The following is a 14,914-nucleotide window of genomic DNA, read 5'->3' as shown; positions in this document are numbered from 1 at the left end:
GTGGTTGTTTAATAGTGCTAAGATTGCCTTGTTGGTTGTTTTTTTGTAGACACCAGCAATATCACTCAATGAAACCAGCCTGGTAAATAGTCAAAGTTAATAAAGTTAATAAAATAGGAGTTAACTGAAAAACTGGATTGCTGTGTTTTAATCGACACATCATTCTGGCAGCACCCATCCAAACCAACCAATACTCAATATTTTACACTTTTACTCTGTATGAATGCAGAATAATGGATTAATAGCATGCTAAGAGAACATGATGTGGGGGGTGCGCAGTATAGAAGTGCAGTTGATCAAACATGGTATTGGCAGAGAGTCTACAGATGGAAAATCAATGTTTCTGCCATAATCCTGATTAGCATATGACTATCTTATGCCTTCCCCCTAGGTCTGCTGGACCAGGAAGTTTGAGGAATCCCGAAGGTGGCACTACACGTGGCTCTGACATCAGCCTCTTGGTGCCGGCCGTGCTGGGTGTGGGGACGTACTCGATGGCTTCTTGGTGTTTTAAGCCCCCAACGTTGTCTTCAAGGCAGCCCGCCAGGACCCTTCAGCTCCTCGATGGCCAGGTGGATGAGGCGAAGCTCCTGCCGGTCAAGTGCTCCTCGATGGCCAGGTGAATGAGGCGAAGCGTCTCATGGGCGCCGAGGGTGACACGTCGGACGTGGTGCTTCAGCTGTTCTCGCGTGATGTAGCGTCGGACCACATCCTCGTCCGACACAGCCTCCATGACGGACAGGTCTCTGACCCTGACGGCCGCGATGAGCAATTCGAGGTCCTGGCGGTTGTAGGCCAGCGCCGACTTGAAGGCGACGCTTTGAGTGGGCCTCGGTCCGCAGAGCCGCCCAGTGGAAGACGTCCAGCCTCACCACCATCCCGTTGTCCACCCAAGGCTGGACGAGCATCTCCACCGCCGTCGGACCCTGCGCCCTGCAGCAGCCCCGGTCCATGTGATCTGGGGGACGGGCCGGTCCATGTAGAGGAGGATCTGGGGGACGGGCCGGTCCATGTAGAGGAGGATCTGGGGGACGGGCCGGTCCATGTGATCTGGGGGACGGGCCGGTCCATGTAGAGCAGCGGTCCCCAACCACCGGGCCGCGGCCCGGTACCGGGCCGTGGGACATTCCTAACCGGGCCGTAGCCTACGACATGAGTTTTAAAAAAAAATGCATGCAAACTAAATTAAATTTAATTCGCAATAATGTCACATTTTTACATGACATAGGCCTATATGCAGTTGTTTGATTGCACGCATGTGTTTGAGTTGAGAGCCGCTGCAGAGATTTCTTACAGAAAAAAAGTCACCGTTAGCTGCACATTTTAGTGATGAGGACTGGGTGTCAAAACTCGCTTACCTGTGTGACATATTCGGGTTGCTTAATGACCTCAACCTGTCACTCCAGGGGAGAATGACGACTGTCTTTAAACTGGCAGATAAAGTCGCTGAATTTAAAGCCAGGCTTGATTTGTGGGGACGACGAGTGGACCGGGGTGTATTTGATATGTTCCAAACAGTAGTGGGGGTTTTGGGAGAGACTGAGGCAGGGCCCTTTCTCTCGCAGCTGGTGCGCGATCAAATGAGTTTGAGCGTTACTTCCCATCCTCCAAAGATCCACGGCAAACCAATGAGTGGGTCCGCAACCCATTTGTCAATATTGAATAGTCCTAACTTGTCAGCGCAGGAGGAAGAGCAGTTGATCGAAATTGCAAATGACGGTGGTGTTAAGAGTGTCTATAAGAAAACCTCATGTGAACCAAAGCAGAATATCCCGAGATAGCCGTAAAAGTGCTGAAAACGTTTCCCACCACGTATCTATGCGAGGCCGGGTTTTCGGCAATGACTGCAACTAAGACCAAATTGCGCAATCGACTGGACATTTCAAACACACTGAGGGTGTCACTGTCTTCCATCACCCCCAGATGGAACCTTCTTGTTGCAGGGAAACAAGCACAGGGGGACAAACACTGATTATATTCGTAATGCACGTTTAGTTCCCATGTTTTGTTCCCATATTTTGTTAAGCATGTTCACACTTATAGATGTAGCTTCAAGTTGTTCAATATTCATAGTTCATATTGTTCAATTTTCACTTCTTCAAGTTCACGTTTTGCACATGTTTAAGAGATCGTTACCTTCACTGTTCATACATAACTAAAGCTAGTTCTTTTCAAGTAATGCATGCACAACACATATGGAACATGGAACCCCCGACACATCCCCCCCCCCCCCGCCGGTCTGTGAAAAAAAAATAGGAAACAAACCGGTCCATGGTACATAAAAGGTTGGGGACCCCTGCTCTATACCACACTTTGAGAAACACTGATCTATTGTAGTATCAAGTGCAATATTACAATAGTGTTGTGATGCAGTGTTTGTTTAGAATAGGGCTGTGTGAGTGTAATCAATGCAGACTGTGCAATATTCACTGTGTGAGTGTAATCAATGCAGACTGTGCAATATCATGTGCAATATTCACTGTGTGAGTGTAATCAATGCAGACTGTGCAAAAGGAGGAGGATGAAAGCGACATCTCCACAATAACACCAGATGGCTCCACCTATGGCCCAGCGCAATCAAAGAGCAATGTAATAGAATCATCACAGCCAATGAATATGTTTTGTGTGTTGTCCCTTCGGATCCCCAGGACAATACAAGCCGAAACAACAACTCAGACCTTTTCCCCTAAATAATCCCAGCACCATCTTACAAAGGATCTGTAGGCCAGATGTCTGCATCGTCTGGCAAAAAGAGGACATTGTTAATTCTGTGCATAGTTTGGATGTTCTTGTTTTGTGTTTGCATTATTTTAATAGACTGCAATATTACTATTTGTCAGTGTTTCACAGACCACCTAGCAAAAAGAAAAAAACAGTAGACCTACTTCAACAGTATATTACACAATAGGCCTTCTCACTGAACCACCTTGCTTATTGTCTTTGCACCTTGCTTATGGTGTCAGAGGATTCATATGATTTAAACTGGCATAGGTTACATCAGTGTTGCAGAACTGTTTGGATTTACATACAAGTTGGTTCAATATTGCAAACAACTCATCTATTATATTTTACCACATCTACTTGTGGAACACTGGAGATAGCTTGCGGACCACACTTTGAGTACCACTGCTGTATGTAAATATAATAAAGTTATTTATTGAAAATTGACCTGTTTTGTATATTTGTTTTAGGAGTTTCATCAGTTTTTGTCCCTTTTAAGCTAAAGGTTTATCTTACCTTTCATATCTTCTGTCTCACAGAGGGCCATAGTCGTCATAGTCGAATGTTTAGTGCATTTTGAAGGGAGTATATTATGCTAAGGCAGACTGGTTCTAATCCTGGGTACAGGGTCATACAGACAACAGGGGTACTGGTGTTGCCCATTTTTAGAGCACACCACTCTTCTATACCAGCTAGCTAGCAGCTATACAGCTAACCTGGGAAACCTTTTGTAATTGCAAAGGGAAAGCATGCATCGTTATATTGAATCATGTATACCCTGTTATTTAGTAGCCTACTAGGCCACATTATATTGAATCATGTATACCCTGTTATTTAGTAGCCTACTAGGCCACATTATATTGAATCATGTATACCCTGTTATTTAGTAGCCTACTAGGCCACATGGGCAAAGCCGTTTCATGTCCAGGCAGGCACTAGATACTCAAGGTCTCAGTAGCATACAGACATCACACACAACATTCACAACAGCAGAAGAAATTAAAAGTGTATAATATAAAAAAACACAAGTAAGCAATAAGGACAGTAGAAGATAAAGGATATACTAAAATACAAATGATTGTAGCTAGTAGAAGAAGAAAGGCAGGCCTTTCCTCTGTGTTGAGATAAATTACTGAGGCGTTGATGGCGACCAGACTCAAAAGTCAAAACCCGGATTGCTGCTAAAAAGATGCGGTCTACAATCATTGTGGAGACATGAAGAGGCTTTGTAGGTATTATAAGAAAGGTATTATATAAAAATGTTAAAAAAGGTGAAAATTCTGCTTTTTCTGATTCCATGTTACATTGTCTTAGGCTACACGCGTTTGACATGTGGCAGTGTCATTTTCAGTCAGAACAAGCATATTGATGAAGAGAAAATCAACATTAAATCAATATTTGCCCAGCGGTATGAATAATTTTGTTCTTAACTGTATTTGTTAACAAATCTGGTTCCCTGTGCCCTTTTTTGAATTTGAGCCCCTGCCCCTGAGAAGGTCTCTGCACGGCCCTGAGAAGACATCTGTGTTATTCAGTGTTGACATAATTGTTATAGGCTAAAGTGTGATTTGTTTGGACTTTTATTTATTCTGATGTTTTATATGTATGTTCTATGCGGATGAGAATTCAGTCAGCCAAATTCACTAGTTTATCGTCTTACAAGATGTCAGATTTGTGTTGTATTTCCATTGATTGCAGTACCACTTTCAGCCGCTGGGTGGCGAGGCACGTCATTAAAATTCCACTAAAACGTTAAACCTCAAATCCTGGCCATTTGTAGCAGCTGTTTGCATATAAGTTGTGTTTAACGGGCTGTAATTCATTGGCACCACTCGAAAATGTGCCTTCAAATCTCATCTGTAGTGTTTTGTTAGTTATACTTAAATGTGATTGGCTGAGAGGTTGTGTCATGACTAATGTGACGAATCATTCAAAGTTTCTCAAAATGCCGAAATATAAAGGCGGAAGGTGGGATTTTCAAACTCTACGGCTATAGGAATGTGAGCGTGTCCCGACCAGAGCCTTATATAGATCTCCCTCCCGACATTCTCGCGCAGAAAAAAATGTTTTACAGGAGCGCCCTAACCTTGAAGATTACGACGGAGAATGCAGTCCCTAGCGGAGTGTCCAGTTAGGCATCGCTTCTCGGCCTTTTGGCTAAGATCAAGTGTAGTATCTGTTCTTATCAGTTTAATATCTGATACGTCCCCTACCCGGGGACCATATATTAAATTGATTTTTGGAACAGGGAGATGGAATAGGGGCTTGCTCCGTCCACTCCACGCATCGACCTGGTATTGCAGTACCTCCAGGAACGGTGCACTCCCCTCGGGGATAATAAGAATGTGGAATATTATGAACCATTGTCGGAGTGAAGTAAGTAGCTGCATGCTTATGCTGTACCAGGTATGTTCTCATCTTTGATCAGTTTCTTGGAAACGGAACTTCCCTGCAAAGGGTTCCCGCTCCCTTTGAAAAATGTGGCTGCCTGAACTTTGCTCTTAGCTGATGATGCCACTCGTAGCTACATGCACTTTTGATCTGTAGTAGCGTATTCGAATAGAGCATCATGCCCCATCACGTCTGATCATGTAGGCTAGGCTTCATGCATGTGCACGCTGTAGGTTTTTTATTTTATTTCAAAAATGCAATACCTGTGTAAACACAACGGCGAATGTGTTGAAATGGTTTCATTGGTGAGATAGCGACATAGCGAGCGACCGTTTTTATGAGGTCCATAGCCGTAACAGTGAGGCCCACGTAATATATTGCCACCGTTTGAATTGGCTTTAATTGTTATAATGATGCAAGTGGGATACATAATAATAATTATTATTAATAATAATACAAACAATAAAAATAAAGGATAGGCTGAGTGTCAATTAGGACAGAAGGCAAATAAAAGCATAAATTGTCAAACTACGAAATACAGTTGACTATATTTCTTATTGACTACTGTATCTACTTACACTGAGATACTGAATTTGGGATTTTCATTAGTTGTCAGTTATAATCATCAAAATTAAAAGAAATAAACATTTGAAATATATCAGTCTGTGTGTAATGAATGAATATAATATACAAGTTTCACTTTTTGAACGGAATTACTGACATAAATCAACTTTTTGATGATATTCTGATGATGCTCCGTTGCTGTTTCTGTGATTGCTTCTGGACCTGCAACTGGACCTACAGGTCCATGAGAACACATTTGCAACTGGACCTACAGGTCCATGAGAACACATTTGCAACTGGACCTACAGGTCCATGAGAACACATTTGCAACTGGACCTACAGGTATATGAGAACACATTTGCAACTGGACCTACAGGTACATGAGAACACATTTGCAACTGGACCTACAGGTCCATGAGAACACATTTGCAACTGGACCTACAGGTCCATGAGAACACATTTGCAACTGGACCTACAGGTCCATGAGAACACATTTGCAACTGGACCTACAGGTACATGAGAACACATTTGCATAATATGTAGCATATTATGTCACTTTGTGAATACAAATACTGTATACAATGTATATTTCCTGTCCAATGTTGATGTCCATCCATATGCATGAGGATATTTCACCACCATATAAAAAACATACATCAGCAACCTCTAGAGGAGCTATGTGTAATTCTGTAAGATTTGAGCAACATGGCACTCTTGCATTGACTTGCATTATATTATATTGCATTATATTTAATACCTGGGGCCTGTGCTAGTTTGAAGGTCTCCACAACACAGAGGTTTTTTTGACACATTTTATTGTTTATTGCCATTTCAGCTACACAGCTGATAGGAAAGTGCTCACAACGCAGCATGACTCATCAAAATACAGGGCTGAACTTGAGTTAAAGTGTTTTAGAGCTTCAGCCTATTCACATAGTATGTTCATACAAACATGGGCCTACATCTACATGATGCATAGATTTACATGTGCAAGATATTCAGTGCATGTTAAGAGTGTCTGATGGCTTGGCGGTAGGTACTATCTCTGAAGTGGGATGTTCTGCTACTGATACTGCTACTGATGCTCCTGAAGTGGGATGTTCTGCTACTGATGCTATCTGAAGTGGGATGTTCTGCTAGTGATTCTCCTGAAGTGGGATGTTCTGCTACTGATACTATCTGAAGTGGGATGTTCTGCTACTGATGCTCCTGAAGTGGGATGTTCTGCTACTGATGCTCCTGAAGTGGATGTTCTGCTACTGATGCTCCTGTACCTTCTGCCTGATGGGAGGCTGTTGAACAGGTGATATGCCGGGTGGGAGGAGTCACTGATAATGCTACTAGCCTTCCTACACATTCTAGTGGCATAGAGTGAAGCAATGGAAGGCAGATTGCAGCCAATGATCTTAGAGGCTCTACATACTACTTTCTCAAGCTGTCTATCTTGGTTGGTAGTGTTGTTATACCAGGCAACTCTTTGCACTGTTACTCTGGTCATGTTTGGATGGTTTAAACAAAAAAAAAACACTTCATAGCACCTTTTAAAATGTTTAAACTAAAAAACACTACAAAGCACCTTTTAAAATGTTTAAACTAAAAAACACTTCATAGCACCTTTTAAAATGTTTAAACTAAAAAACAGGAGGTTGAACTGAGGATAGATACGATGATGACTGCACCAATTGTCATACAACTTTCAAGTATTTCTAAACGTCTATGGCTAGTTTTCTGTATATGGATTGAGTTGCTCTATGTACTTTTAGTCTAGGACTAGGCTCAATCCATAGCCTAGAAATCTAGACGCGCCCCTAGCGGCAGCAAATTACATTTGCTGCCAGGGCTAGTCTAGCAACTCTCCGTTGACTTGTGAGCTCTAGAAATCGAAACTAAATCTGGCATTGAAATCGTGTATAGAGTCGTTTGTTGGGCTTAACATAATGATTGATGGCAGAGTTGCAACGGTTTGGCTTGAATTCCCTGCTACTTGAAAACAAATATCCTATTGCGTCCTATTCCGTGCAGAGGGAATTTGAAAGACAACTGATTATCCCGACCCTCGGACTGAGCACTGCGAACGGTGAGTGCCCAGACCCTACATTATAATGTGGGTCTGGCTCGCCAGGCTACTCAATCCATGAAACTGACTTTAAACCTTACCATACAGTATATTAGACCAGGGGTTCTCAAACCTTTTGGTTCCAAGGACCCGTTGAGGGGGAGAGGACCCCCCTATAATTGTATTAATTAAGCATATGGCATTTGTATTCTCTGACGTTTTGGCCAGGTCTACTATCCCATGTTTTTGGCAGGTGTGTAATTTGGTCTTTTGTCAACTGTGCATTTGGCATCATGACAACGTGGACTGACATTTCTCCTGTTCATCAGCTAGCTAGCTGGCCACGAGGAGTGGGAGGTGGCAGCTGCTGCAGGGGACCTTGAAGAGCTGGAAGTGGCGGCAGCAGGAGTTGCGTCCGGTGGGGGCTTCTGTGAATTACAGGTGAGTGTGAGTTTTTAAGTTCTTACTACCGTATTTTCCGGACTATAAGTCGCTCCGGAGTATATGTCGCATCAGTCAAAAAATGCGCCATGAAGAGGGAAAAAACATATATAAGTCGCATTTATTTAGAAATTTATTTCACAAAATCCAAGACCAAGAACAGACATTTAATCTGGAAAGGGAAGTTATTCATATAGCACACAGAACAACAGGCTGAATAGGTGTCCGGTATGTTAACGTAACACAGTAACGGTTATTCAGCTATACGATAGCACAAAGAACAACAGGTTGAATAGGTGTCCGGTATGTTAACGTAACACAGTAATGGTTATTCAGCTACACGATAGCACAAAGAACATTCCTGGGAGGCTGAATAGGCTAAATTAACATAAGCCAGCGAGTCCAACAAGCAAGTTACCGCTAAGCGAGTTCACCCCTGGGTGTACGTGAAGGCACTCCGGGGGTACGTGAGATTTTCAAATATACATATATTTAAAAAGTAGAATCCATGCAAAAATACTTTAAAAACAATTATATTTCAGGCAAGTTCATAAAATGAATTTTATATTTCAGTAGGCTATTCAATTTCATTATCCTAAAACCCCCCCCATACCAAAGTCCCCCCATACCAGGATGGTTTTAAGTCTTTTTTTCTCAACTAAAAATGCTTTGCGCTGGTTAGGGGGTACTTGGCTGAAAAAATATTTCACAGGGGGTACATCACTGAAAAAAGGTTGAGAACCACTGATTTAAACACCCATTTAGTTGGCCGTATTACACTTGTATATTAATTCGCTGAACTCGTTAAGAAGTTTAAATGAACTGTCACGTTGTATCCGAGCTGTAAAATACAGACGTTCAGAACATAGCAACATTTAGCATATGACTGAGGTGACTTATTGTCCGGAAAATACGGTACCTAAATTAGTCTATCCTCTTTGGAGGCAAAAACTATCCGTAACCTGTCATTAATTTAGCTGTAACTGACGTGTGCCTTGCTGGGTTTAATGTGCTTGTGGACTTCTTCTCAGCCTCCTTCACACCTTGTTTACACCTCACACCTTTCAGGGCCGCGCTGAAGTACCTACCCAGTCCCCGAGGCAGAGACTTGATTCAGCCCCGTAGAAGTTCCCAGAACGTGGCGTTGCGGCCCCATAAAACTACGTTCCAGTTCCTGCAGTGGAAACGCCACTAATGACCAGCTCACAAAAGTACATATTTGAAATGGCATGGAAGGATTGCTATGTGATATGTGTGTGTTTGTTTGCAATATTTTGGTCATCTTAGTTTACACCATGTTATATGCAGGCCTAGGCACACCTCAAGTGTTCCAGCTGTGTCCTGACAGTGGTTTTAAAAGTGGAAAAGTGGAAACTTTGGTCAAGAGCAGGTGAGGCCTGTCCTGTTAACAGTGTTGGGAGTACACACTACTGTAATTCCACTACTTTTAGTGGTAATGAGCATGTCATGAAGTATTTTTTAAATCAAGTCACGCAGTTACAATTAAAAATAAATGAGTTTGTTACTTGCGTTACTCTGTTTATCTTGTGTGAAAAATGGACGACTTCAGTAGACAAGATGACAGATGCACATTTGCTGCTTCTGATCTAACGTCGCCCGATCTTAACACTGTGTCGCCATTGTGTTCAGTGTTTCCATTGCAGAAGCATTCTTTACAGTTAATAGCATTCTCCTCATTCCTCCTTATTTCGGATTCAAAACACGCAAGAGTTCACACAAGGCTACAATTTAAATGGACATCTTGACAGGGACAGCAAGGAGCCAGACATCTCAGTCTGTACAAAATTCTGCAGACAATTTAACAACTTTGATAATAGACTATTTAACATTGTTTCACATAACATTGAACTCATTCCAAGTAGCCTACCGAAGGATGGCAATAATAATGATGATAATAGTAAGCTATATATTGCAGAATTGTGGGGAAACTGAAGAGGAGTCAGTGCACCACCATGCATAGTATTAGGCCTGGCACCAGGGTACTAGTAGTAGTAGGCTGGTATAGGCAGTATACATATCTAATAAACCACCTAGATTTGGTGAGGGTGGATTAAAACGAGGTCCGGGGGGCCTTCATGTAGAATGTTTTAGGGTTGGAAAAGTTTGAGAACTCGTGTACAACGCTACTGTTTGATTTGAAGGGTTAGACTACAAAACATGGGTCTAAGAATTATGTTTATTTTGTGTGTGACTTCAGTACTGTTCACATTGACATTTTAAAATCAGACATAAAAGTAATTCAAAAGTTACTTTCTCTAGTAACTAATTATTTTGTTATACAGTAATTGGTAAAGTAATTCAATTTCTTTTGAAAAAAGTAACTAGTAACTGTAACTAATGACTAATTTCCAGTAACATACCCAACACTGCCTAAGCATGCCAGTTGTGATCATATCTGGCGGTCTCACAGTGAGACCATTTACATGGACATTAATGATCCGATGTTAAATCAGGTAAGACAACATTCAGAATAAGACACTGTCATGTAAACAGTATATTCTGATGTCTTAACCTGAATAAGATCATATTCAGAATAAGCATAAAAGTGTCATTTTCTCAGTGTTGTCCCATGAAAAGATATAATACAATGAAGACACAAAAGGGCTTAGGGCGCTCAGGAGACACAAAAGGGCTTAGGGCGCTCAGGAGACTTCAGATAATCATCTGTGAAGACACAAAAGGGCTTAGGGCGCTCAGGAGACTTCAGATAATCATCTGTGAAGACACAAAAGGGCTTAGGGCGCTCAGGAGAAGAAGACACAAAAGGGCTTAGGGCGCTCAGGAGACACAAAAGGGCTTAGGGCGCTCAGGAGACACAAAAGGGCTTAGGGCGCTCAGGAGACTTCAGATAGTTACTTGCTCAGGTGCTCTTCTGCGACGGGTGAAGTGAGAATCCAAAGAAAAAAGAGTTTGCAGAGGCACTCTGAGGTTGAAAAAGTATAAAAAGCCTTTAATTAATCATGGCAAGAACTGGTTAAAAGCACATGGGCCTACGCGTTGCGGCCATATTGGCCTTCATCAGGGCATAGAAACAGGAAGTACAACAAAGCTTAAAATGGACACCCTTAGGTGTTCAGCGGGTGGAGCCTTCCCATTGTCACACACCATGTGACTAACAACAAGTACACTACCTTTGTAGTCTATAGACTTGAGTATGAGTGTGGCTGCTTCTACATCGGCAGGACGAAAAGAAGGCTGAAGGACAGAGTTGCAGAACATAAGAACGCCATAAGGACAAGAAATCCTGCTTACCCCATGGCGGTCCATTACCAGCAGGCAGGTCATCCCTCTGCTTCCTCCCTCAAAGTGATGGTGATCGAGGTTGTCCCCAAACCCGTGAGAGGTGGAGATCATCTAAGGACCCTTCTCCAAAGAGAAACTTTCTGGATCAGTGAACTTAAGGCAACCTCTTTCCCTGGCCTCAATGAGGAATGTGACTTTTCCCCCTTTTTATGAAGCATGGACATTTATTTGTGTACTTTTATTACTTTCTCAACTGAAATCTATTTCTCTCTCTCTCTCTCTCTTTCTCACTTAGTGAGATGTCTCTTTGTTATTATTTTGCTAATTAATTGTTTGTTTGTTTTTCAACCTACTTGTTGTTAGTCACATGGTGTGTGACAATGGGAAGGCTCCACCCACTGAACACCTAAGGGTGTCCATTTTAAGCTTTGATGTACTTCCTGTTTCTATGCCCTGATGAAGGCCAATATGGCCGCAACGTGTAGGCCCATGTGCTTTTAACCAGTTCTTGCCATGATTAATTAAAGGCTTTTTAGATATAATACAATATTTGCAGAAATGTGAGGGGTGTACTGACGTTTGTGAGATACTATATGTGAACAATACTTATAAGGGAACAATGTCCTACCATTCCTCATAACATCAGTTAGTTTATTCCAAAAAGCTGCCAAAAAGAAAGACAAACCAAAGATTGTCTTACCTTTAGCTTTAGCATTTGTCTCTGGACAAACTGTCTACAGTCACTGTAGACTCTGGGCCAATCAGAATCCCTAACTGTCTACAGTCACTGTAGACTCTAGGCCAATCAGAATCCCAAAATGTCTACAGTCAGTACAGACACCGACTGCAGACTTCTAATCAGATATCGCAAATGTGTTAAAACAACAGAGGTAAGATCAGTCTAGTATTTTCGAGAATCTCAGCAAAGGCTGAGGTCTTAGCCACTTCTGTGAAAATTAAAGGCTATGCTAGTTTTCCGGCAAAGTTCCTACTTAACGTGATGTTAGGTCTTCAATTACTTGTTTGAATAAAAATCGGCAACTAATATGACAGTTACATTGACCGCAAGGTTAATGTTAGTCAATTAGCGTCTCTCAGTAAAACCTCCGCAGCTCAGATAGGCCTACAGTTCTTTCACATTTTAGCCTCACAGCTGATTTCTCAGTGCCACTATAGCAGTAGATTATCATGTGTAAATGAATATTGATCCTAATCATAGTCCCTACAGTATAGGCCTAGTCTATTAATATTGATCCTAATCATAGTCCCTACAGTAGGGGCCTAGTCTATTAATATTGATCCTAATCATAGTCCCTACAGTATAGGCCTAGTCTATTAATATTGATCCTAATCATAGTCCCTACAGTAGGGGCCTAGTCTATTAATATTGATCCTAATCATAGTCCCTACAGTATAGGCCTACTCTATTAATATTGATCCTAATCATAGTCCCTACAGTATAGGCCGACTCTATTCAATTCCAAGAGGTGGAACATATCAGCACCTGTAAGCACACACCAGCAATAAATAAATCCAATGATATTTCACAGATGCCAAGTATGACTTGAGGGGACCAACAGTAGACTATTCTGGCTGGCCATTAACAGTGGGCAGTGTTTTGGGATCTCAGTCCTAGGCCTCCGAACAGACCCAATGAACTGACCCAATACTAGGCTACTGTATGTTTAGGTTTTGATATTGCACAAGTGGTTTGGCTTGAATTATAGTAGGCTACTACAACTTATGCTTATTGTGGAGTAAAATGAATGTTTGTTTGATAATATTTGCACTGGCAATATATTCCTAGCTTTAGATTGTATCTGTGTCTCTGTCTAACATAGTGGTGCAGTGACAACAACCTGCTCTCAACACCAAGAAGACCAAAGAGCTCATTGTGGACTTCAGGAAGTCTAAAGCTGGCACACACACCCCCATTCTCATCAACGGGACCGAGGTGGAGCACGTCACCTGCAAGTTTCTGGGTGTCCACATCTCTGAGGACCTCTCTTGGGATCTGTTTGTGTTATTGTACAAAGTTTAAGGTTTTATCTAATGTTTTTATTTGGCTTTAGTCACGCCACAAGCTTGCATGCTGTACCTGCAAGGGTTAACGAATCACTGAGCTGACTCCACCCCTCTAGACAGGTGATTTAGATCATGTACCAAGCCTGTGTTTGCAAGTGAATCTGAGGAAGACCGCAAGGTCGAAACATCATGTGCCAAATAATGAGACAATAAACTCAACACAAGAGTACCAAGGAGTGCGAACTTTTTTCCTAAGAAAACTCTTGGGCCCTCAACACCTGTACCCTGATCAAGAAGGCTCACCAGCGTTTCTTCTTCCCAAGGAGACTAAAGAAGGTCCACCTTGTAATATTCGTAGTTCAGGCATCAGAGCAGACACCCATATTTGTATGGGATGCCACCTGGGTCCTTGGGACGTCAGTAACGGTCAGACCTACCACGGTCATCTTAGCTTTTAATAAAGTTGATTTCTTTTAACTGTATAGCGGCTTTATTACTAATTCACAAGGTGAAATGGAGACACACCTGTCTCCTCAGATTCTGGTGAACTTCTACCACTGCACCATCGAGAGCATCGAACCACAGACTGTTCACCCCACTCCCTTCCGGAAGGCGTTACAGGTCTCTTCACACCCGAACCAGCAGGTTCAGAGGAAGCTTCTTCCCTGCGGCTGTCATTATAATATATTTCTTATAATATATTACTGTTCATAGACTGCATATATCTATATTGTTCTTTACTGCTCTTATAATGTAACTGCTACTACACTGCGCATATCTGTACATGTTGATCATGCATTGCTCATACTACATAGCCATATCTATTGTGCACTTATAAGGTTACTGCTAATACACTGCACTGCATTGCTCATACTACATAGCCATATCTATTGTGCACTTATAAGGTTACTGCTAATACACTGCACATGTTGATCATGCATTGCTCATACTACATAGCCATATCTATTGTGCACTTATAAGGTTACTGCTAATACACTGCACGTTTATAATTCATTTATATTACTGTACACCATAACTGTATACTACTGTCTACACTGCACTATATATCTTATACAAAGTATAGGCAGGTGGTGCATAAACAGTATATTATGATTGCACTTTTTTGCTATTTAGGCAGCCCAAGCCTGCTAACCAACCCAATCACTAGAGCTCACCCAGCCAGCCAGGGCTGTAATAATCCCATTCAAGTCAAGTCAAGTTTATTTATATAGCGCATTTCATACACAGAGGTCATTCAATGTGCTTTACATAAACAAAACCAAACAATAACAAATAAAAGCATAGAAGGGCAATATAGTCAAAGAAAAAAAGTTAAAAGGTAAAGATCATAATAAAAAGAAAACATAAAACACAAGGTAAAATCATTTAAAAAATAAAGAATAATTAGTAAGCAAAAACAAAGGCAAAAGTAGTAAAAAAAAGTAATAAAAG

At 41.7% G+C, this 14,914-nt stretch overlaps 1 long non-coding RNA gene and 1 other non-coding gene across 5 annotated transcripts; both read left to right on the top strand.

Annotated features, from left to right (window-relative positions):
• The first annotated feature begins 4,794 nt into the window (after nucleotides 1–4,794).
• Nucleotides 4,795–13,452, top strand: LOC143142083 (uncharacterized). Of its 4 annotated transcripts, none has more exons than XR_012990890.1 (3): nucleotides 4,795–8,173; nucleotides 9,242–9,384; nucleotides 13,279–13,452. It is a non-coding gene; the product is annotated as an uncharacterized LOC143142083 (long non-coding RNA). The 4 variants fall into 4 exon arrangements; XR_012990889.1 differs by having other exon boundaries at nucleotides 9,242–9,563; XR_012990892.1 differs by lacking the exon at nucleotides 13,279–13,452 and having other exon boundaries at nucleotides 4,795–6,188; nucleotides 6,713–8,173; nucleotides 9,242–9,737.
• Nucleotides 4,859–5,049, top strand: LOC143142727 (U2 spliceosomal RNA). Its single transcript, XR_012990968.1, has one exon. It is a non-coding gene; the product is annotated as a U2 spliceosomal RNA (small nuclear RNA).
• Nucleotides 13,453–14,914: the final 1,462 nt, after the last annotated feature.

The sequence above is a fragment of the Alosa pseudoharengus genome, unplaced genomic scaffold, assembly GCF_046254945.1.
Source record: "Alosa pseudoharengus isolate Yale_2024_CS ecotype anadromous, Long Island Sound unplaced genomic scaffold, YU_APseudo_1.1 YU_APseudo_1.1_scf_24, whole genome shotgun sequence".
NCBI classification, from domain to species: domain Eukaryota; kingdom Metazoa; phylum Chordata; class Actinopteri; order Clupeiformes; family Clupeidae; genus Alosa; species Alosa pseudoharengus.
The sequence above is the reverse complement of the archived record's forward strand: the minus strand, read 5'-3'. Positions and strand labels throughout refer to the sequence as shown.